Source organism: Rissa tridactyla, chromosome 3 (genome assembly GCF_028500815.1).
Source record: "Rissa tridactyla isolate bRisTri1 chromosome 3, bRisTri1.patW.cur.20221130, whole genome shotgun sequence".
Taxonomy (NCBI): domain Eukaryota; kingdom Metazoa; phylum Chordata; class Aves; order Charadriiformes; family Laridae; genus Rissa; species Rissa tridactyla.
The window spans coordinates 66,169,078-66,194,902 of record NC_071468.1 but is presented as its reverse complement, the minus strand read 5'-3'; positions in this window follow the sequence as shown (position 1 = coordinate 66,194,902).

Sequence of the window (25,825 nt, the reverse complement as noted above, 5' to 3'; positions counted from 1 at the left end):
TCTGTTCAATTCACGGCTGTGAGCGATGTGCAGACCACCACCTCCACACACGTTTCCCCTCCACACACGTTTTCCTTGTCCGACAGCTTTGACAAGAGAGGCCTGGAGTTTCAAACTGGTGAGTCTCCAGGGTCAGGTTTAGTGCCTTTTAACAACCACAGAAAATTTGGCTTCAGCTTTTTCATTTTTCCCCCCGCCATCAATCACTGACTGCCAAAGAGCAGCTGGTATTTACTGCTGGAGCACATGTGGGCATTGAGCAGGGAAGGGGGAACGGGCTCAGAAAGAGAAAGAAGATAGGAAACACAGAATGCAGGTAGCAGAGATGGAAGAGTAAAGGTCAGGACCATAGGGAGGAAGATATGAAGGAAGTCAGTGTGATATTTAACTCTGTAACACTATTGGTTGCCTGTGTTGATTCAGGTAGATATACTGCTATTAAAACCTTTTCCAGTGTTTAGAGATCTTTCCTGCACCATCCCCCAGAGCTTTTTCTTTTCTTTGGTGGAACAAGCCCTGTAAACTTCTTCTCTGTGCACAAAAACCAGACTCTCCTTTTTATCTCATGTTTTCTAGGTTGGCATGAGGCCTTTTGAGCTGCAGGTTCCTCAGGAAGAGTCCTTCCCTTTGGTGTCTGGTGTCTGCAGAGGAGTTGTGAGAGAGAAGCAAACAGCATCAGGAGAGCTACCCGCAGGTCTTCTGCAAGGCATCTGCTGGGGCCCACATTGCAGCCCAGTGAGCTTTCGAAACACACCTTGGCTGCGCCGTGGCTCAAAGCCGTTGCAAAGTATTTTGGGGCTGGGGCGTTGCTGAAATAGCAGAGCAGCTAAGGCATTGCATTGCGATGCTGAAAAGGGAGAATTTGGGCTGCACCTGGGGTTCATCCTGAAGATGACCCCATCAGCCTGCAGATAGCTGCACTGGTGGGGCTGGAGACCTGGAGAAACTGTTGGGCCAACTAGGGCCCTGCGAGTTTCCTGTGTTTCAAGTACAGCAGACAACCTTTTACAAGCTACTGAGTTCTTATTCATTTGCTTACATTTATAGGAAAATTAATTATGCCCTGCGCCTTCCAAATATACAAGAAAAATAGGTGACACAAAATGACCCTGCTGTTCTCCAGGGCTCAGCTGTTTTTTCACCCCGGAGCTGGCAGTAAGGACTGCCTTATCAGCAGTGGGCCTACACCATACAAAACTGGAGAGCTTATGTCTTAACCCAAGCCTGAGCTGATAGCTTGCTGCACTGGGCAACCTACCCAGGGCTGTGTCTTCTGGAGAGGTGACTGGCCAACCAGTGTGTACACTGCTTTTCCTCATGGAGCCGCGTAACGCTGGCTTGCAGAGTGCAGGAGCATAGGTTCTGCCTCGAATTCAGAAGCAGCAATACCTGCATTGTCCAGTTTTTTCCATCATTGTCTAGAGTGGAGCCCCGTGGCATCAGGCGATACCTTCCAATTCCCATGTATGGCTCAAGATGGGAGATGAAAGGTGGAATGGGCCTGCTCAAACCAAAAGCTTCCCCGTTTCTAGTACTGAAAATATATGAGGTAATATAATGGTTCAAAGCCATTTTTTTAGATGGCTGTAATCAGCCCGAACACCAAAGTCACACATGTGTACTCAGGTAAAGCCGGTCTGTCACTGCACCTACAACAGCTCCAGTACTGTGACCCCTATTTACCAAGCGCTTGTCTGAAAAGGAAATAGGAATAAACGTGTCAATCACAGTCTTAAATTACCTCTCAGCATGTTCTGAAAGAGTGCTGGACGCTGTTCCCTGGTGAGGGAGGCTGTGCAAACCGATGCTTTGCCTCTCTCAAAGGCCCCAGGCACCTGGCTGAGGAGAACCAGGTGGGGCTCCGCTCCTCACCAGCTCACCCCACAGCCCCGGCGCCCAGGATGCTTCCTTCCTCCTGTGGAGACTGCTTTGCAAGTGAACTATTCAGGATAAATGAAATGCCCTAGGGAAGAAAGCTTCCTTACAGTGTACGCGACTCTCACAGGCCATGCCCATACGAGACTGAAAGGTGTGACCGCAGTTCGTGTAGGTATACCTCAGTTAGTGTTAAATGTAGCAGCTCAAAGACTAGTGTCGCTGAAGCAGCTGAGTTCAGCCTGGGCTCACAGCGTGGGGGCCGTGAATTGCGTCTGCTTGTGGATTTGGCTGACAGTGTTGCTGTGGGGGTGTTTCATGCCTGGCTCAAGCCTCCTTTAGCTCCTGCATCCCCCAGCTGCTTGCTCCCGCCCTTGTGTTACCTGTCCTTTAGTGCTGGCAGTGTCACTTTTGCAGTCGCATCATGACTTGGGTCCAGCTGAAGAATAAGCAAGCTGGAAGTGCTCCCTGAGCATCCTCAGCACGAGCAGTGGGCAGCTGTGCCGGGGTGAGTGCGTGCCTTGGCACAGAGGGAAGGGGAGCAGGACAAGGGCTGCGTGGGGCCGGTCAAGCTGCCTTTGTGCTGGCTGGGCAGTCTCAGCCAGAGGTGCCATGGTTAATGCCCCAGCTGCTCACCCGCAAGCTGTTGCTCAAATAGCAGGGGATGGTGGACCTTCCAGCCCGGGGAATTACATGTAAGTTGGAGCCACTGGCAAAGTCCATGGCTGCGCTGGGATGTAGAGCCAAGATGCTGGTGAGGGGAAGGATGTCCTGTTGAGATGTCTGTGCTGTCCATGCAGCAGAAGGCCAGGACAGCAGCCAGGGCAGCCCTCATTTCCACATCAGACAGCTAAAGTCTGACACAGATGAGACAATGCCATGGCTACATCTCTGACTTCCTTGGTAGCCCCTCTCACACAGCTCGGAGCCATCCCTGTGGAGAGCAGGGCAAAGTCAGACCCAGTGGCAACTTTTAAACTGGAGTGGGACATTTAAACTCCTCTTTGTTTTCTGGCATGGCTGTTTCCCTTGGACAAGCTGACTGGTTAACTTTTATTTTCCTTTTGCTTTCTTCGCTGGCTTCATTTTTATGAGTTAAATGGGTCATGGATTCAGAGGCAGTAAGACCAGAAAGGCTACCACAGATATCTTCCATAATATATAAACCACAGGACTGCTCTGATCCAGTCTTTGTTACGCTTTTGGTCAGGCTTTTAGAAAAGTCTAGTATAAGCCAAATGGGGCACGAACTGGCTAACTGGGCAGTACGTGTGTGTGTGTGTGCACTGACCGGCCAGCTGGCATCTGTGCTAGACAGCACGAAGTGTAATCACCAGCTGCTTTCCTCTGCGTAAGAGTTTGAATCCGCACAGTGCTCTGCCCAGCCGCTCGTTGTCAGGACACTTATGGACTTGTCATATCTTTGAGATTTCTGTTTTCCCACTGTGTCACCCCAGTAAGTTTGGTTGCAGCTGGACAAACATGCTAGAGATATTTTACACTTGCCTGGGCAGGAGAGGAGGAGAAAAAACAAGGGATGGAACTGAAAGATGAATGGACAGCCCAGTCGCATAGACTTTGCTATTCCTAGGAAACCATGTGAAAAATACCCTATATTTGGCCAGTTTGATTTTCCAGCTTTTGAATTTGTTTGTTAGCTTGAAGACTATCATATCGCTATTCCCTATGTTTAAAAAGTGAACAGCTCCCTGGCCAACATACTTTTGAATAAACTAAATAAGTTAAATCCCTTGATTTCTTTCTCAAGAGACACATTTTCCAGTCCCTCGGTAATTTATGTGTCTCCTTCCTCAATCTTCTCCAGTTTCATCAGCATCTTCCTTGAATTTGTAGGCATCAGATGGGACAAACATTACAGCAGCAGCCTCCCTGTGGGCATGACACAAACCTCTCTGTACCTTTTGCTTTGCGCTTTTAAAATCAAGATACAGCAAAGATAGCATCAGGTGGTTTTGCCATCCTCACTCTGAAGCTCACGTTCAGCAGATGATGCACCAGGACCTCCAGCCTCCGCTACAGTCCTCCTCAGGACTTAACTTGCAGTCTTTGTAGAGACATACTTTCATTACAGGCCACATGCAAATGTATATTGCTTACTAGCATCTTATTTACTGACTGATACATATGTCTCTGTATCAGAGATATGTTTTCTTCAAAATTGATTACTGCCTTTTTTTTTTTAACATTTGCAAACTACTGCATTTCTCTAGGCTGTTAATGAGCAGTTTTAAATGGCACAATGCTAAAAATTTATCTCTGTGGGGACCAGTAGAAATACAACCGTTAGAACAAAAATCCCCATTACATTTTGAGACCTGTAAGCCATTTTTTGTCTCTTAATCAAAATGCCATGCTGTACCACACCACATACCCTGCAGAGTCTATTACAAGAGCCACAGTTAGCTTTTGCAATCAATCTCATAATATTATCAACAGATAAGAAGCTAGTTTTTCATAATTGTACTTTGTTCAGCATTAAATACGCCCCTTTCTTTTAATTTTTCTTTAGTTGAATCTCAGATCAGCTATAGAGTATTTTACCTGGGTTAAGTTTCAGGCTACCAGGATTATAATTACATGGACTCTTTTATTTGTCTTGCTTGAGAAGATTGGCAAGATACAGCTGATTACTTGTTTTTTCCATGGGTGCACCGCTAGATGTTTATCCAAGTTATAATGTGACCTCAGCTGGACTGTTTTGGGAATCTTTGAACTACAAGATGAATGCATGAGACATCAGCCTTTTTTCAACTGGGAAGCTGCTGGGTTCTGGTCCACTGCACAGCTCCTTTGCTTTTCCTGGGCTGAAAACTTTAGAAACGGAACGCTTTGTCCTCCAAGGTCAGAGGAGTTTTATCCAGAAGGAAAGGGGTGGGGGGAACCTCGGATCTGATGCCAGGAGAGCAGGGGGAGAGCGTGCAGGGAGGCTGTGAGGGTGCAGGGAGCACAGCTGGGAGCCCTGCAGTGGCAGCGCTGCTTTTGGGGTCCCTGCATTGTGGGACCTGCAGAGTGGGACCTGCCTGCAGATAGTAGGGAGAAGTTGACACCCCTGTCCATCCTGAGGCTCTTCAGCTGTTCAGGACTTCTCCATCCAGGGGAGAAACCAGGAGTGCTTAGGCTCCAGATGTGTGGAGGTTAATGTCGATAAGGCTAAGATACCATCCCTACTGTGAGGGCTCTTAACGTCCCACATATTCCTCTGTGTGAATCTGTAAATGCCTTTTCTGCCTGCGGTCGGAGGGGTCCCTCACAAGCGCCAGCCATCGCTGTCCACTCCCCACCATAAATGCTGCTCATGAGGTTGACCCTCTCCATCCTGCACACCACAGGACATCATGTGCACAGGCCCCATGGGTTGAATTCATGGGGAGGAATGAGGAGAAGCCCTACCAGGGGAGCTGGACACATGGGTCCATTTATTCCCTTGCACAAAGGCCCTGACCAGAATGGTGTGTTTAGGATACAGATTAATAACCCACAGAAAGCCCCAAAAGAAGGTCATGGAGAGGGGCTGTTGTCTGCTTGAGATTTGTCCGGAATGACAATATTACTTTCCTATTTTTACCTTTGGTTTCCTCAAAAGGATTTAGATGTGCATCACATCTGCAATAGGAGCGGACTTCCAACTAGAGCCCAAGGCCAAGAACAATACCTTTGGTGAAGCCACAAACGTGTATTCATTTTCATTAACAGAGCATGGAGTAGAGCTGAAGCTGGTACAGATCAGGACAGCTGGTTTGTCTCCAATGAACCTGTCCCTGGTGACATCTGTTGTGGGTCTGACTCTGAAATGAAGGACATGCTGCACCAGCAAACATGGGAGCAATTATTTTTTCTGATTAATCCAAAATACATGGAGAATGGGACACAGCCTTTATATAGAAAGAATCAAATAAAATAGCTGAGATAATAAATGTGCCCTTTTACCCTTCACAAGCAAGTAGAAAGTAAAGTCAACTCTTTCATTAAAACAATTTGGCACTAGAACTGGATTTGTTGGCTCCTTGCAGTCATGCCCAAGACCTTGTCCCAGTTTCCTCCTTTCCCCCTCCATCCGCTCCTTTAATAGCTGCCTGAATAGCTGTAAAATGAAGACAGTACTGGAAATCAGATGCATTTTTTTTAATAAAGCAGCATTTTTAAATCCCTTACATGAATAAATAATCCATATGTTGCCTGAATCTTTTATGACATGAATTCCAAAAACCAACTTAAAAAGCTTTCTCTGCTGTTTTGGAACTGGGTCAGGAAACTCGCTCAGGGAATTTTTAATGAGCTGGGCAGCCTCCCAGCTCTGGGTTACTGGTTCAAACATGAATCAGGTTAGTAGGGAGCAGAATTTGTCACTGCAGCTGAAGAATATAGACCCACTTCTCACCACAGACACCCTCATCACCATGGGTAATAATTGCATGATGAGCACAAAAGCCCAGGGAAGGATGGAAAAAGGGCCTGAAATATCACAATTGCTGAATCTCCTTTCTCTCAACACCGAGCTTGGACATGACCCTCCTGTGCCCTTCTTTTATTTCAAACCCCTCTCCTCTACCTCTGGCTGTAAAGGGACCATTAACCTCAGTTGGCTCACAGACAATGAAGTAACTGCTTTCGTCAAGGGAGATCTTAACGGAATTAATCATAGAATCATGGGATTGCCTAGGTTGGAAGGGACCTTATAGATCATCTAGTCCAACCATCAACCTAACTCTGACAAAGACCATCACTAAGCCATATCTCTAAGCACTATGTCTACCTTTGTTTTAAATACCTCTAGGGATGGTGCCTCAACCACTTCCCTGGGCAGCCTGTTCCATTGCTTGATAACCCTTTCAGTGCAAAAGTTTTTCCTAATATCCAGCCTAAACCTCCCCTGGCACAACTTGAGGCTGTTTCCTCTTTTTCTATTGCCTGTTACTTAGGAGGAGAAACCAACCCCCACCTTGCTACAGCCTCCTTTCAGGTAGTTGTAGAGAGTGATAAGGTCTCCCCTCAGCCTCCTTTTCTCCAGGCTAAACAACCGCAGCTCCCTCAGCTGCTCCTCGTAAGACTTGTGCTCTAGACCCTTCACCAGCTTCGTTGCCCTTCTCTGGACACGCTCCAGAACCTCAATGTCTTTTTTCTAGTGAGTGGCCCAAAAGTGGACACAGTACTCAAGGTGGGGGCTCACCAATGCCGAATACAGGGCAACAATCACTTCCTCAGTCCTACTCACCACACTGTTCCTGATACAGGCCAGGATGCTGTTGGCCTTCTTGGCCACCTGGACACTCTGCTGGCTTATATTCAGCCAGCTGTTGACCAACTGCCCCAGGTCCTTTTCTGTCAGGCAGCTCTCCAGCCATTCTTCCCCAAGCCTGTAACACTGCATGGGGTTATTTTGCAGAAGGGGAGCACAGGGGCTCCCTGCATGTGGCTCCTTCAGCAAACCAAATGGCTTGCATGATCTATGAGTCCTCCTTAAATGCTTTCTCCAGCCCCAGCATTTCTGTGCCAATGAGGAAAACATGGCCAAAGGGTCAGGTATAGATGGGGAAATCAACACCTGTTTTGTCCAGTTATGTCTTTTTATTGTGAGGGATTGATAAATATGTAAAAGTTATCTTTCACACATTAGAGCAAAACCTCAAGAACTAAACTGTAGCCGCAAAATTGACATTTTGTTTGTACCTTCTACAAATTAATAACTACTGGTTTGTATCACTAGTGCTACTTTGCCAGTGCGGATCACAGAAGAAGAGTCTTAAGGAAAAAGATAGGGGAGAAAGAAGGGGATCACGGGAATGCATTTGATCAGATTTGTTCTTTCTGGTATTTTTAGACACATCTGCAAACATACACAGAGCAGGTTTTAGGGCTGTACCTCATTCTATCTGACTGAGATATACACGTTACAAAATCCTATAAAAATCAATAGTAAAACTTTCAGGCTGTACTAGACAGCATTGCTATCTGCTCACAAATCTCATTTTTCAGTTGTCCAGCTGTTGGGAATGAGAAGATCTCCAAACAAAACAGTATCTGTCACATTTAATCACTTTCTTTAGCTGTTTTTGTGGAACTAACAGAAAGGAACCAGTTAGTATAGTGGGACAACCAGTAAAAGACTTTTTTTCCTAGGATGGTAAAAAAGGTAGGGCTTCTTTTGGACATCACAACCAGAGGCAGTTGGCACCTGCAGGATCTAACCCAGTCATTAGGAAGAGGGGAATGACACTCTTCACGCATGTGTCAATGGAAACTGTGATTATGCCCTAAATATCCAAATACAGCATTTTTTCGTATGCTGAAGGGAGGCTGTGAATTGCACTGAAGAAATTTTACTGAATTATTACAAAAGAGAACTAGAAATAACAAAAAGAATAGAAAAAGGCAATAAGAACAGAAAAGAATTACTACTTTATTTTACTTATTTCTTATGTCAGCTGAAGAGCAAAAATAGATGCATTTACTGAAAAGTTTTTTGTGAACACTACAGATAATGCCAAAATATGCACTCCAAATGCAGCGAGCTGTTTGCATTAAGATATCTGAGTGCTATTTAGAGTGGAGGAGGAAAACTAAATCTCCTCTCTCTCCTGGCTAAACCAGTCGGGCATTTAGGATCCTTTGGTTTATCTGGTAAGAGAAAAGCTAAGGTTAGGACTGGCTGGATGACTCGGAAAAATCCATTTCTGGAGGAAGGAAGGAAGGAAGGAAGGAAGGAAGGAAGGAAGGAAGGAAGGAAGGAAGGAAGGAAGGAAGGAAGGAAGGAAGGAAGGAAGGAAGGCCTAAGGATACAAGCTGTGGAGATCCTAAGCATAAAGGTAGAGTTGATGGGCTGAGAAAGGCAGCATTAGAGAGACAACGCTAGGAGGAAGGCTGTGAAGTCTTTACTCCACTCACTTCAGGGAACTTGTTACACTAAATAAACTTCACTCCAAGAAAAGCAAAATGTTGTTTGGACAGGCTCTGGGTACAAACAGATTATTTCTGAAGCTCGACAAGGAACATACTTGACTGGTCTCTGCTCATAAGGGCTCTTTGGCACCAAACTTGGGGAAAAAAAATATATAATAGCTTACTTAGAGATGCAGAAGATGGCTAGTAACAATCGAACATCTGTTTGCAGAGACCTGGAAATAATACAAAACTGAAGGAGACTGCCAAGGTCATTGAACCACAGATTCCAACAATTGCATCAGGTGATCCTCTTCTTAAGTGCTTTGCTTTAAGCTTGGTTAGTTTCAGGACTAATAAAAATGTCGGCCATTCCTTCCCAGGCAAAATTTAAATAAAGGACAACCATTTACCCAGATGACATATATTTGATTTTTATCTGTGTCACAGTTTGCGACATGCTAGGGTATTTAGTCTTGAAGCATGTGGCATCAGCATTATATCTGAAGTGCTGGTAGGGGAAGGAACTTCCTGGGCATTAATTACCCACAAATGGCCTTTTGGCAACTTCTCAGGCATGGAGTGGTGCAAGAGAGAACACTGGACTAGCCTTGTCCCAGGTGGCAATTCCTAATTTTTTAGTTCATATCTGCCTTCCTAACAGGGAGAAATGTATTTTTAGGCAGTAAGGATTAGTATTTAATGATAAGAAAGTTGCTTTCCTCCAGTTCGGGTGTCTGGATGTGTGCGTCACCCTAGCTCTATAATACACAAATGAGCAACTGGTGAAACACCGTGACTCAAAAGTAGAGCTGTCTCACTGTATTTTGACTTGCCTGACTGTTGCTTTTTACTCTGAGTTTTTTTTGATCGAGTTTTTGAGGACTCCAAATTTCTGTTCCCAGGAAAGGCCTTGCACTCTGATAAGCACGAGTGATTTGTTCCAGTAGTGATCAGGCTAAACATGCGCTTTTTGTTCTTTATGTTTCAACAAGGAAGGCATTGTGGTAGGGCATGGCTCCTTGCCACCCAGGAAGGAAAGAACAGAGAGAGCCCAGCGCCGGTGCAGCCCTGTGGCTGAATGCCACATCGGTTGGTGCTTTCCAGCCACTCTCAGGCATGTCACTGTGCCAGACACCCATGCATAACGCACCATTAAATCCATAAATACTGCCTACCGCCAGTGCGCAAAGGCAAATGATGACTTTTTGACAGATCAAAGTGTGGTAGAAAGAAATTACATTGACTTCCTTATAGCACAAATTTTATTTAAGGAATTATAAGCGAAGTCTGCAAAATCTTCTCACACTGCCACGCTCTCCATCGCTTTCTCTCGTGGCGGACCTTCAAAACAGAAAGGTAGCTACATTCAGAGACTGCATTTACAGCCAAAGCTGGGAGAGAGGATTAGTGCTGCAGACGCTCTGCAACCATTCTTCACAGAGAATTTTTGGCAAGTGTTTGCAGGAGAAGAACAGGTTTTTCCTTCTTGGAGGGGAAGGATGACTTTGGTGACAGGAAGGGATTCGTGGTGCTTTTTCAGATAAATTCCTGCCATGTAAACTCAACTTTTAAAACTCAGAAACTCTCACATTTTTGGGGAAGGGGAAAAAAAAAAGAGCATTGATCCCAAAGTTTCTGAGTATAGTTTTGAGCCTGAAAAATAAAAAAAATCAAACGCCAAATTTTGAGACTGAAATACCAAAAAGCAATCACCAATAACAGATACAGACCTTGATCATTGTCATTAAGTCTGTTCTTCACCTTTCCACCTCTCTACTTGTTCTCGTGGTACTTACTCTGCTTTCCCACTTTCCTCAAGCCAGGCATATTCCTGCCTCATAGAGAAGGACAGAAGCAGGAAAAGTGATGAAAGGTCAGACCGGGATGAAAAGAAATGGAAAAAATTGAAAGAGGAGGAGGAGGAAAGCAAAAGAAGTGCAGGAATTTGGTCTGTGTGTCCTATATCCTGCGGACTTAGATCCCCCCTTCTCCAAGGTGCATAGGACATGAGGATCTTTCTGGGCTGTTGGGTGTAGGTCCTGCTACTACTGTGCAGTACCTCCTTCAAAGTATTCAAGCGCTGTCCTTAAGTGGAATTGGAGTTTTATCCCTCACTATGCTGCAGGACGGCAGACCAGCACTTCACAGCTTCGATGCTTAGAAATTCTCCCAGTTTCCAGGTCATGGTTATAAATGGCTGGTTCCTACCTTTATTTTTTTGTAATAAGGCTGTCCTTAGCTTCAATAGCTCATTTCATTACTGTATCACATTGGTATCTCATAGCCATGAGTAATGAATGCACCCAGGTCTTGGTTTTGTCAAAGATAACATGCAGTGGAAACGTATATTGTCAGCTTTAGACTTGTGTGGCTGAATAGTAGGAGTGACATTTAGGTACTAAGGGATGAAAGTTAGGTCAATGCTTTTGGGGTGAGACATCTCAAAATAGACACAATTAGCTTAAAATACCATATGGTTTCTTACAATTTTATGCCCTATCTTATTAAAATCCCTCCATCTGAAAATGCAAGTTTTTCTCTTCTTACTTTATTTGCATTTCCTCCTCCAATCTGAGGATTTCATAGACACTGTGTCCCTTTCTTTGTGTTTGTTTGTGTTTCTTCTGTCCTTGCCTCTGCAGTAGAGGACAGTATGGATGTGCCCTTCCAAAATCTCCCTACCAGTAACAACAGTAGCAGCAAAGCTAAAGATTAAGAAAAAGTAGATACAAAGAAGAAGGAAGATGGAGAATGAATATAGTAGAAAGCAAATCCAAAAGATCTCTACAAGGATCGTTAGGACACAGAAATGTATTAAACTCTCACAAAACAAAGTAATCAAAAAAACATGAAAAAATGGTTCTGTACCCAAGAAACGAAGGCTTTTTAGATTCTTGGTGCAAAAGCTGTGCATCCCATTGAGATTTCCAGTTTTTCATTTAAAATACTGCATCAGGTAACAGCTGTACTCATTAAGAAATGCAAGCAGAACTTGTGTCTAAAACCCTATGCTGTTAATGCCAACCATTCATGGTGAAATCTACTATTTTCTGATGCATAACTGTACACTAAAGATCAAAGCAAACATAGTTAGGAATGTGGATCGTAAGGAACACCAGGAAGTACTAAAGAGGGTTTTTTGCCCCACAACCCTACGTTTGTTGCAATGAGATGGAATTTTTAAACGAGGTCGTGACTTCTATTGCATCACTCTGGGGGTGCCAGGGATGTTGCAATCCAGACAAAAATGACGAGCAGAGAACTCCTTTGGCCTCGGAGTCCAACACCAGTTCTCCATTGTACCCCTGCCCCAGTCCTTCTGGTTTAGGAATTTGTCACAAGAGATCAGAGTTAAGGACATCTTTGCATAAAACCCTGCATGGATTTTGTCAGTTAGGAGTATAGAATTTTTTTTTCCCTTTTTGACCATTAAGCTTATTTCATAAATTTGAAAATACAGTCAGACTAGACCTTTCTGACTGAAAAATCATTTTGACACCAGTGGGATTTTTTTTCCTTTGAATCAGTGCCACAGGATTGGTCTGACATTAGGATCTGTGGAAACTCCAGATAGCACGCTTATCTGTCCTGCCCTCCTGACAGCTATTTATACCATTTTCTCTTTCTGGAGGATCAGCAGTTTAACTTGGTAGGACACAGGGCTGGATTCTGCAAGATGTGCGTAAGCCACAGGGTATTAAAAAAAAAACAAAACAAAACAACCTGACTTCAAAAGCAGTCTCTGTAACATCCAAACCAGTCACAAGAGCAAATCTTCTCTGGTACATTCTGAAACAGTGTTCATTTACCTTTCTGTGGAAAAGCTATATATTCTTCTTTTAACCAAAATTGGTTAAAACACAGAACTAAATTGCTAGGTTTCAAATAGGCAACTTAAATAGTTGCAAAGTCTTCTCTCTCTGAATTCAAAGGAAATATAACATTACACAGGTTTCAACTTCTGCTCTGTCAGTGCCTTAAGAAACATTTTTAGGATGAAATATTACATAACAAAACTATCCCTGTCACCTGTCAGTGTAACACCCTCTGTGAGTGACATGCTGCTGACTTCTTTCCCAGAGGGAACCAAATAACCTATTTATTTAGAAATCTGTTATGTGACTCAATCAGTGACTCCTCTGTGTTGTTCTCTTGACTATTCAATAGTTCTAATTAGAAATAAAAGCCTGGAAAACCAAACTGGCTCTGCTCAGTTAGTTTATTGACTACAAAAATTAAGACAATAATCAATAAAGACATATATTTCTGTCATTTCTAGAGACCCTTCATTGTTCCTGAGGGACACTGCTCTGTACAGCTGTTCAATAACCCAGATTCAGAGATCTCTTTTCTAATATGCGAAGTACCCACCACTCACCATTACATGGGGTAATTAAAGGTAGAAACAGCACAAGTGATGAAAAACCCAGTGTGATGTGTGTGGTGAGGATGGCGAAGGAGTACCTGATAGCGTCTTCTGGCTCAGTTTGGTGCAGTGAGGGTTGAGCCCTGTGTCCAACGGGATGACCTCCCGTGCTGCTGCGCACAGGCTGGCTGGGGAAGCAGCAGGGTCACACACCATGTCCCGTCTGGGGCACATGGCCATTTCCACCCACCGCCTGGGACAACTCACCCCAGGGCTTGGGCTGGCTGTGGCTGGCTGAGATTTGAGTGTTGCCAGCAGAATAGTGCCCACTTCTGCCTCCCAAACAAGCTTCTGGTCTCATTTCGGTGCAAGTTTAACATAAATAAAAGAAGCAATCTAAGATCCTGACCTGCACTGCCAGTGTGTAGTCTAAATGCGGAAAGAAGGGGTTTCCTTCTGTACATATCCAAGGAGTTCAAAGAAAGTAGGGCTGGAATATTGGAGGAATATGGGAAAAACAAATGTAAGCGTGAAAAATACACAGCATAGATATGCCAATCTCTTATTTCAAATGAAATGTTCAGCCAGATTCATTTTAGATTAAGAAGTCAAGAATTTAGGATGGAAGAGGAAGTGCATGTATCAGTATGTCCCTTGTAACTAATTTATCTAGCTGAAAATAATAATAATGATGTAGTTGTTTTGTCTTGAAAGCCTGCACATCAGGAGAAGATTTCAACTTCTTACAGTCTGAAAATTGTATATTTAAAACCAGGAATGATGGAAGAACAGGTCTCTTACATGAATCCCTATCAGTTGCTGGATTGAGATTGCTTAAATCAAAAAAATGCAATTTTACGTATTTTAAGTAAATGCTGTCTTAGCTTTTAATATTAGCCACCTAACACATTAAAAAAGTACATCAGTCAGGTGGGCCAGAGGGGTGACCATAATCAGCAAGTATCTATTGGTGATGTGGCATCTATCTTTCATGGAGAATAACATATTTTTAAATGGTGCTTAATTAAAAACATGTAGCCCTTGTACTCTCAAGGTAGATACTGCCCTTGACAGGAAATTATACCTGTTCAGACAGCAGGTAGAGCAAGGAGTACGTATGTGTTCTTGTGAGTAACTATAACAACAAGGAGGACAAAAAAAGCCCTAAATCAGAAATAAGTTGTCAGGGCAACCAATTAGTCTGCTTTGGATTTGAGGCCTTGTGGATGGACAGGCCTTGTGGAGGATGGAAGACATCAACCAGCCTTTGCACCAGGAGTGCTTTAAGCCGGGGCATGGAGGCTAAAATGAAGGAGCTGCAAGTTAGAAGATACAAGTCATATGTTTACAGAAATGTAGGCCCAAACTAACTTGCCTTCTTCTTCCAACATGGGAAATAAATTGCTTCACAGTGACAAAATTGTGAAGAGCATGTAATGTTGAAATAAGGTGCTCTAACTCAATGTATTTTTGTTAAAAAAGTCTCCACAGTATTTTCAATATTGACTGTACTCCTTCACTGTAAGAAACCAGAAGAAGAGAGGGGACTAACCTACTGCTGTTTATATAAGCATGACTTTAATCACCTTTTTGCTTAATCTGTGCAAAAGCCGAAGTATGCAGTAGTTCAGGTAATTTCAGAGAATCCTGGCCTGTGCTTGTCGGGTAGCTTTAAATGAAGTAATGAGAATATTCATGGGGAAAAAAACATTCTTCCTTTTTTGTTCTTCTTCTGAGACATACATTCATTCGCCAAGTACAAGGAATGCTCCAGAATCAGGAGGCTTCAGGGGAAACATGCTTTTAGTTCTGCCCTCTGTCCTCTGGGACAGACGTGATTTAGGCAACGCACACCTGTATTCCCTGCTTGGCAGTTTTGCCAGATGCGTTTACTGACCCCTGCTGCAAAACCAGCTGGGAGAAGCTTGGTGACATCAGACAAGACTTCATTCTTTCTTGTACAAATTGACCTGATGCCATGACATGGGACATATGGATAACCATCATGTATGGGGGCTGGCAAAGAGAGACCGTAAGGAAAAAAATTATTGTCCGTGTTACAGTCCTTTAAAAAAACACGATGCAGAGCTGCTCATTTTCTTCAGCCTGCAAAGAGGTATCAGTGCCGTCCACCTGCCCAAAAGCTTTCTGATGGTGGCAGGAGCGTGGCTGGTTGCTCTCCTCTACATACTGGAGGAGAAGGTTTCCTACGTATATGCTGTTTAGGCTGCACCTTCGGAGGTCCTGGTAGTATTCCTTCCAGATGTCCTATTGCCCTTCCTATTGCCAAGGTCTTCAGGTCATCAACCCCTTTGGTGAGGATGGGAAGTGTGTTGGACACATGCATGCTGCCCACCCAGGGACAGGAGGACAGCTTGCTAGCTGCAGTCACCTCCTTCAGCTGCATCAGCCCTTGCTGGTTTTGGGGCAGGGAGATAAACAGGAGATGAGAGTCAGAGACCTGCAGGCAAGGCACGTGTTCCTGCTTTGCCGCAGGGACTGTGTGGGTGGTCCTGGTCCAGCCCACAGCAAAGGCTCTGCTGGAAGGTGCACCCAGCTGGCAGCAGATTGGGGATGTGAATGGCAAAAATGCGCAAGGGGAAGAAGTATACACATTAAGAAAATATTTATTTCAAATGGCTGGTCTTCTGAGGTGGTTTATGGTATCTGATATTTACACGAGACAACGAGGAAGGGTAAGGAAAACAAGGAGAAATATTTTAACGCCAAGGCTTTTTGCCACACAGACGAACATCAGCCCTTACTGATCTTTGAGATCATGATCAGAAAAATTATTGGTTGCTTGAGTTTTCCTGCTGGAAAAGCCAGAACCTCATAGTGTGCAGGAAGCCCTCCCCCACCTGCTGGCTTGGCAGGAGAGAGAGACGCACAGAACAACAACCACACAACAGCATAAATACGTTTCTGAAAAGGCTCTTAATTAAAAAAAAAAAAAAGGATTGTATATTCCATCCACATGACACTGACGCATTCATATTTGTATTATATGACACATACTTTGAATATGTACATGATTGATAAGCATATTAATGAACAAAGCTTTGACAGAAAAATATATTTCAAAGCTTGGGTTTCTTTATCAGAGATAATTAGCTCTGCCTGCTTTCCCCTTGTTCACAGAAGAATTTTTTCCCAAACTATAAAGATTAGTCAGAGCTCTTAAAAATCCTGTTCAGCTAAACCAGCTAGTAAAGAATGGTACAGCACATGTCAAATACGAGACAAAGAGAAAATCAAAATACAAAGTGATTAATTTAAGGAATCCTTTGAAAATCAACTCTACATTTTGTTTTGAGTATGAAATGGCTCATAATGAATATTGATTTTGATGACTATTTTTACTATTTTTGATAGACTACAGACTGTATCCAATGCTTACCTCTGAACAGGGATGAGCAAATCACCTTGGAAAAAGATGTGTTTGCTGCTCCAAAGAGTCTCTGAATCCTTGCTCACTTACGGGATGAAACGCAGACAACATCCAGACTGAAAATCTGAACTTGAGCATCCATGGGAGCTTCTGGTCTAGTTCCTGTATAAACTAGGTCCACCCCTCTTCTTGCATGGTGTTCTTTTCACTAAGAGTGTGCTATTCTGCTATAAAGGTTGGTCCACTGTCTGTAGTCTAGTTGGTTCTGCAAGGTGTGCTAAGTGTCTAAATATGTCTTTAGAGACTGAGATGGGATAGTTCCAGAATTTATTGTCTCATCTGTAGTGGTGATGGAGGCATCCCACCTTTACCATCATTTTTATCTATTGCAGCATTGTTGTGCAGTGTATCAAAGACAAAAGACTTCAAATATCTCATTCCATTATTATTTTTGCAAGACAATCACTCCAAAATTATTGTCATAGACTTTCTGGGTTGTTTCCTGCAGTGCAGACTGAAGGGGCCCACACTTGGGTCGTGATGCACACCCCAGACAGATAGTGACAGAAGACACGTGTATGTCAGAAAAGTTTCCGCAGGTCCAGGTGGGAGTAGGTGCCACTTGCAGAAACTGTGTGGCAGAAATCAGCAGCAAGCTGGGGAATCCAGTGGGAAAATTAACAGAGTCTCTCTTTCTTGGTAACTTCAAATCAAGCTAGCCTAATGTATTTTGCATTTTTACAAGCATGAGCACCAGTTAAATTTGCTAGCAATACTGCTAAAATACGTAGTTAGTACTTATTAAACCATCCATCTCTTTATGGTGTGACATCGTCGTGTGTAAGCAGTATCCTTTAGTCTGCTGAAACAGAGATTATATTAGTCTATAATAAACTGATGGGGAGATATGGTTTCTTTTATTAGACTTGATTCTTCATACTTTAGAAACTTTGCTTGTAATTTGAATGTGCATAATGCCTGCCTTATTACAAGGGATAGCCATTTTTTATAGAAAATGAACAACCAGCAGCATTTGCTCACAGATGAAACGTCCCATTAGCATTTGATATACTTACAGCTATTTTCAATTTCTACGATGGACTCTTCTTCCAGTTGCATGCTATGTAATGGCTTCTCAAAGGAAAACCGAAGGTCTACTGCTGAAGTTGGCATCAGCCTAGACTGATCTTTCTTTTTGTCCTGTTGTCCCCCTCTTTCATCTTCATAATGAATTCTCTGGTGGATTTCTGCCTCTCTGAATAATACAACAAAGTAAATGAAGCCAGGGCTAACCTGTGAACCAGAGAGGTCCCTCAGACTCACCCTTCCCCATGCAGGGCCCATCCCCAGCCCAAATGCAAGTCTCCAAGCTCTTCCTCCCCCAGCAGAGTGCGAATGAGCAGGCCACCCATGTGCACATTTCTCTGAGCAAGTTCTGCGTCTTTGAAGAAGAATGAAAAAAAATCCCACCTTAGATCACTAATAGCCACATTACTCTTTCAGTATTTCTTCTGCTTTTAAAACAAATCCATTCTCTCAACCTTCTTTGTTGCCAGGGCACTGTCACAAGGACCCCAGGCCTTTCCCACCGAGCTGCTCCCCAGCCAGTCCCTAGCCTACATCATTGCCAAGGGTTCTTCCTTTCCAGGTGCAGGACTTTACATTTGTCCTTGATGAATTTCAAAAGGTTCCTGCCAGCCCTTTCCTCCTGCTTATCTACATGTCTCTGAGTGGCAGCCCTCTCCTTGGAGGGTATTGATGGTGTCCCCAGTTTGAGTTCATCTGCAGACTTGACAAGAGTGCACTCAATCACCTCTTTCAGGTGAAAAAGCGGCTAAACAGGACAGGTCCCAGGATAGACTTCTTCAATTCTCCACTTGTAACCTGCCTCCAGGTAAAACATAACCATTTACCTCATACCATTTGAGCACAATCATCCAATTACTTTTTTACCCAGTTAGTTGTCCACCCATCCAGACATTCATGTCCTAACTTGGATGCAAGGCCATTGTGAGAGACAGAGTTGAGTCTTGTTAAAGTCAATGTAAATGACATTCACTGCTCTTGCCTCATCTGCAAGACAATGAAGTTGCTCAAGCATGATTTATCATTGGTCAATCCATGCTGGCTGTTCCCAGTCATCTTCTTCTCAATGTGCCTAGAAGTGGGTCCCAAAATTACATAAGCTTACAATATAGAAAGCAACAATTCTTTCCACAAGTAGTAAATGTCTCCTTGTCTTTTCAATAAAGCCTTCTAGGAATCCACCCTGTCCATCAGATGTTACATATGAAGCCCTGTTAGCAGCAGTTCCAGCCACATCCTGATCCTTGAGCTTGATCTTCTAGCTTGGGGTTTTGGTTGCAAGTTTTCTGACTCTTTAAACCCCATCCCTCAGGTTGTCTCCAGACTGAGCAGGAGATGCATGCCTTTGCATGCCTTCAACACTCCTCCAAAAGCCAAATCGAGGACTTGGCAGGAACAGCTATTGCCAGGTTTTCTTCTGATGGCAACCAAGGGGCAGGATGTCAGGTGAAGGCTGAAGCATGACCAGTTCTTGCTCCAGCGTAGGTCCAGAATAAGGTTAGTCAAGGTGGGTGCCAGGACATGGGCACCCACCCTTTGGACCCTTTAGAGACCACCGATGTAGAGGTAGGTCCTGTAAAGCCAGATAGCTGAGAAAAGTCTGTATTGGTGCCTGACTGGGAGAGACATTTCAGAAAGTGCTGCACCCCAATGGAAAACCAGCAGCTTCACTTCTGGGGAGAGATCAAGACCGTGCACAATGTATGTGCTGTTTCTTTCCTGCGGACTGACAGCAAAATGTTGGTAGACCCAAGCCTCATATATTGTTAACTAGCTCTTGTCAGGTGAGAAGGTGGGACATTTTAGGTAAATTAAGTAAACAAGATAAAACCTGACTTGGCTTGGGTACAGGGATTAACTTTCAAATCTTGGCAAAACACAGCAAGCAGCAGTGGCACAAAAGGTAGAAGAACTGTAGACTTAAGTCACTGCCGAAGTATGGCACCTGGGGCATTGGCAGCACGAGCCATGACTTCAGGAGAAGGGAAGAGCACCATCTACTGAATGACAAAGGCTGGTATGGCTTTTCTTACTCTTTCTGTAGAGGTTGCACATTCACAGACAAACCAGCAGTTACTGTGGAGTTATGGATCACTGGGGAGGTTACTTAACCTGCATTAACAATTGGCTGGATCACATCATGGAGAAGAAAGGATTACATCCTTCTCACACCATTAAGCCCTTCCTAGAACTCTGATATTCCCAATAGCCATAAATAATGTCTGAATCCTTTTTTCACCCTGCTGTCTATTAACTACACGTTTATCTAGGTAACCTATCTCATTAAACTTTAAAAATAGTTTAAAATTTAAAAAAAAAGGCAAAAGAGGATTTAGTTAAAGATTAATCAATGATCCTATTAATGTAATAGACTGTAAGTCAGCCAGGAAATCACTCATTTGGATTGACCTTCTTTCCTGCTATTGTAATTGTGTGCTCTTCCTCCCATCCACAGTCCCTTTCTCTCCGCTTAGATATGCTCTTAAAATAAAATAAGCCTCAGATGTATATTTCTAGACTTTTTTGGGGGGAGGGCATGGTCTTACTGATGTTATTTCTTATGTTGGCTTTTTAAAGCACTTGCTAAATTTGCTTGTAATATGAGGCTACAGTAATCCACCGTCCTCCCACACTGCAGTCTGTTCTAGCCTACACCACATAAAGACTCCTTTGCTGTCACAGGGTGGGAACTGTGCGCTGAGGCTCCTAAAATAGATTCAAAGGGAAAAGAAGAGCTACAAAGAAAAATGGGAAGAGACTCTTGAGAGCTCGGTTCTGCTCTCAGAGGCACACTGTGTATTCACATCACCACGTTTCTTGACAAAATTCCCCCTTATCTTGACAAGGAAACTCGAGGTCATCTGACCATTTTGATTCAGTTTTTGAAAGATCTAACTTGCTTGAAGATTCACTTCTAAGCTTTAGTTAGCTCACCCAGCACAGCTTTGCCAGCTCTGGGAAAAGGAATAACAGGTCTTGAGCCGGAGATGCAGTCATTTTATTTAAAAAATCTGGCTTGCATGTATTACTTCCATGGCGGGAAGTGCCAATGTGCACAACACAACCATTACTAAAGACAGCATAGTCACATCGAAAGCCCCATTTCCATGCTTCCTTAGCCTCTGGTACTTCACTAAACATGTTACCAAAATTACATCATGATTTCTGATTCACTCATGCTATTATCCAAATGAAATCAATACATGGCGTGATAATATTATTTTTCTTCTTTTACCTGGAAGCAATTTTTAAATGACACTAAAGACTTCCCAAATAGATGGTTTTGTTAGCTTCGCAAATATAAAAGATACCAGGAACAAACAGTAGGATCACATCAAAGTTATATCTTTCAGACATAAAATTCATGCAATTTTTTTAAAAGTACTGAAACATATCAGGTTAAGTTTTATAGACAAACCAGGAACAAAGCCTGGTCAGCTGGTCAGTTCAAGGATGGATTTCCCATTTCACAAAGATTGCCACAACATCAGAACACGAGTCTGACCTGAGGTAGAACAGACTCCAAGCAAACAAAATTTCCCAATAAATTAATTTTATAACCCCTAAAGTTATCAGTGATTTTGTTTTGTTTTTAACAAAATATTCTATTTTTATTTTATCTAACAAGTACACAACATTTTAAAAACTGTAACAAAACCACATTTTGAAAGGAAAAAACACATTGATGGTGAATCATTTCTATTCTTTCTGTTGAAATCAAGGCAGTGCAAAACACTTTTGAGAAATTATCGACTTCTGACAGAGAAACAACCTTCTCTAGAGCTATCTGACTGCAATTGGCTGTGATCTCCCTGATAATGCCCTGCTAATGGGCACTTCTACAGCCCCTCTCACACACGGCAATTCTATTGTCAAGGTGACAGCAAGTGTGCCCTGACTATCAGGGAAAGTCCTTGTGTGGGCAAGCTCTCTGAGATGATGCACAAAACCCGTCCTTACTTACAAACTGCTGCCAGTGGCTCTAGTGTCACATTTTTCTCTAGATCAGATTGACACAATTAATCTCTGCAGCATGGCACACTGTCTGCAGGATCTCTGGACACAGCGAACCCCTGCAGTTGTAGGTGCCTTTGGGCACTGATACCATCTGGTCTCTCTGGCTCCCATCTTGGCACATACCATTTTATTTTTGAAAGACTGAAGTATCAGGTCATGCCTCTGAGCTCCTTGGAGGGAAATGGGATGATCTTTATAGGTCGTGATCTGCAGAAGGTCATGATGCAGATGTAGACACCTCTTCTGACTTGGCCTTCTGTAAAATTGATGAACTACATTAAAAGCAGCAGTTCTCCACAGAAATATTTAATGTGACAGTGAAGAGAGGGATTTTGGGGTTGTTTTCTTTTCAGTAACAAAATATGGAGGCAGAAGAATGTATAACCTGTGCTTTGCAAACTATGATGCTCTGTGCTTAGCTTTCATGGCGGTACATATGGAACCTTTGATAGAAAGAGTAAATATCAGTTTCTTGCATGTTAATCTCCAGGGAAGAGTAATAGATACAAGCCACTGAACTGTAGGCTGGAGATCTCCAGCTCATGAGATTTCCCTCTGAAACAGACTGTACTTGTGGGATTGACACGAACTTAGAATCACAGAATCATAGAATCGTTAGGGTTGGAAGGGACCTTAAAGATCATCTAGTTCCAACCCCCCTGCCATGGGCAGGGACACCTCCCACTAGATCAGGTTCCTCAGAGCCCCCTCCAGCCTGGCCTTAAAAACTTCCAGGGATAGGGCTTCCACCACCTCTCTGGGCAACCTGTTCCAGTGTCTCACCACCCTCATGGTGAAGAACTTCTCTGGGAGGTATAAGTGCAGACCAAACAACTTCTGTTGGGGCCTCAGAGAATGATCAAGAGGTATTTTTGGAAGCTAAGTGCAGAAGGCAACAATGTTTGTTGTCTCAACTTCCCCTTCCTTTGGAAGTTCTTCAGAGGCCTTTATTTCCTCAGGTTCAGCTACAGTCTTCTGCTCACCAAATCCCCAAAGCTTCAAAGTCTTCGTGCTTTATAAACCCTTGGGAATCAAAGGAGTGGCAAATGGTGGGTGTGAGACTGACAATTCTGTAGTATTTTTGTCTGAATGTACTTGAGGTTCTGTTTTCTTCTTTGATCTTGCACCATTGCCTGGCTGAATGCCTAGAACTGAGTCCACAGGGGCTGTGATAAGGTGGAGAAGAACAAGAAGGAAAAAGAAGAATAAGGAAATTGGGTCTCAAGTAAACAGCTTCAGAGGTGTTAAAATAACAATAGTTGGCTCTAGCTGGGCTAGGACAGAGTATTACTCAAGGCTAATTCCAGAATCAAAGGAGACCTAAAACTTCAAAACACTGAGAGGGCACCGAGGATGCATCAATGAAAACACAGACAGATGGGGAAAATCATCACAGGGGAAGGGGAGCACCCTGTGGCAATGCGTCCTGCTCCTTGCAGATGGGGCAGGTATGCCTGAGCTGTTGTGGAGAGGGTACGCTTAAGGAGACATATCTAACTTTATATGAGGGCACTATATGCCTTGCAGTCCTGGCAGAGCTTTGTATTCTTACGTTGGAAAGGCCTCTGAGTCACTTTACCTTTAAACTCTTGCTGCCACAGGTTTCCACGCTGAACTCTTGGTATTACTGGTGAAGTTCATGGCTGGATATGACACCAGCTCCTGATCTGGGATTTGGCAAGTAGCTTAGCTTCATCTAGGAGAAGGTAAAGGCCCAAGGCCTGACACTTGGTGGTTTCATTCAGAGAAAGGGAATGAATATTTGTTATTCTGGTTTCCACAGTATGGGAAAGGAAGGTGATTACCTTTGGCCCATTGAAGCTGACCTTTCTGTGTTGGCATCTGCAGCAGATTTCTTCACTTGTGGGAGGCTAAGCAGACCTCTCCCCTACAAACTCAGTCTTTTTATGGTCTTCTGGACACCCGCAAGGTCCCCCCATGCTCTCCATCCTCACAGGAAACTTCAGGTGAGTGAAACTTCTGACTAAGTGATGGGATAGAGACAGCAACTCCAGCACAGGAAGAGCTGAAACACACTGGAGTACAAGAGGAGAACAGAAACGAACTCTAAAAATTAGAGATACTTTTTAGAAAAGCAAAGCCTGCTGCAATTTAACAAGTGAAATATTCTACACAACAAAGCAATTGCCGAAGCACACAGTAGGGGACATTGGTTAGCAGCTGCCCTGCAGAAAACACAACGCCTAGAGTCGATCACAGCCTGAACACATGTTAAAAAGTAATCATCATCCTTAGGAAAAAAAGGAACATCATCCCAGAACGTAAAAAAGGGCGTATCAATTAGCCATAATTCCTTTATTTACTCAGTACTGGTGAAACCCAACTGCAGAAAGAAGTCCAGTCTTTGTACTTCAGGAAAGCCACTGAGCAATGGGAGAAAGTCCACCAAAGAGCAACATGAATTATCAATGGTCTAAAAAGCACAACCTACAAAATAAGTTGGAGAGAACCAGAACTGTTTGTCCTAGATAATAAAAGAAGAAGAAAGGGTACGTTACAAGTCTTCATGTACTTCAAAAGAGTAGCTGCTAGGAGAAAGGCAATAATTTGATCACAACATTTACCGCAGAGAAGGCAAGCAGTAAATTGTGTCAAGGAGACAAAAGATCAACGTTAAATCATAAAATGAGGATTGTGAAGCTCTGAAATTGTTATGATAATGTTTCTCACTCATACCTGTACTATATGCTTTTATTTACAGGCACAGCAGGTTTCTGTTGAAATTTCTTCTGCAAGATTACTTCCAATCCATTCCACTGACAGGAGCACTGAAAGACTGATCATACAGCCAAAGGAAATGGTCATCTGTTTCTGAGGAGTTAGTGCTGCCCTTCACCGTGTAAGTAGGTGAAGCTACATCATAGCACTGAAATTCTCACAGTGAGATGCTCTCCTTGCTGTTCATTGCCAACGTGATGATTTTGTTAAATGTGCATCCGTAGACCAGGCAGACACAGACACATATGGCATGTCACTGATAATGTTACCACTGTTCTTAAAGGTGACTGCCAAGAACTATTCAGTGAAGTGAGTAATTTGCTTACTGTGTAAAGAAAATTAACACCTTTGAAGCCAAAGTGTGCAGAAGGAGGCAAATGCCTTCACTGTTACATCCCTTTGTGAAAGAGGCAGCAATTAATCTATGTGGGCAGAAGTGTATGCTAGGTCAGAGCAGACCAAGGGTGGCAATTGATAGGTACAACAGCCACATTTGCTTTAGCAGCCTCCCATTGTGGTCTGCTTTGTTTTTAAACCTTGGCTGCGCTGCAGCCGCTTTTTGTGATTAAACTGTAGCTTAAATTCAGGAGCCCCCTGTTACAATGAAGCTTTCCTTAGTCATCAGTGACCTGAAATAACACAGATGTGGTAGAAACAGCATGGATGTTATAGGACGATATTCCCCAAGATCACCTAGGATGCAGCGGCAGTGCAGCCCCTCACTGAAGCAACTCATGGCCCTGGGGGCTGCAGAGGGGCACAAACCCCCATCCTGGGCTCTGTGCTGGGCTCAGAGCAGCCGTCTCAGCTAGAAACCAGAGACCTTTCCAGAGCTGACCAGCCTTGACCAAAGCCATTCCCCTCTGGAGAAAGAGCTGAGCTGTCCCAGCCAACGTCTCAGGAGCCTGCACACGTAAGGCACGCACACTTCAGCAGCAGAAGTCAGTGAAGAAGAATACCCAGCTAGCCCAGCTTCTTTTGGAGCCTGACTTCTTATGCACCAACCCCCACCTTATAAAGCAAAATCTCCTCTTTTTGTGTGAAATCCAGCATACCTACCTGTTCCCCACAAATAATTCTGGAAGTACAGGTTCTAGAAATCTAGCGGATCTGGGTAGGAAATAGCCCACAAATTTTGCTCGTACTGATTTGCGGACTGTACTCTGATTTCAAAAGTCCTGCCCATACACAAGCCCTGAGGAAACAAGGCAACCCAAGAAAGCGCTGTTGAAGCAGTGCGCTGGCCTCAGTAAAGCCAGACTTTGGCTGTTAAATTTCTTTACGCAGTAAGCAAACTACTCACTTCACTGAGTTGTTGGAGCTGCATCTACAGTGGTAACAGTTAATACAAGTGATCACAGAAAGACCGTGTTTTTCTTCTAGGGAAGAAAAAATATTCTTTATGAGGAAAGGATCCTTAAATAACCTATTGTGATCTAAGCACTCCCTGA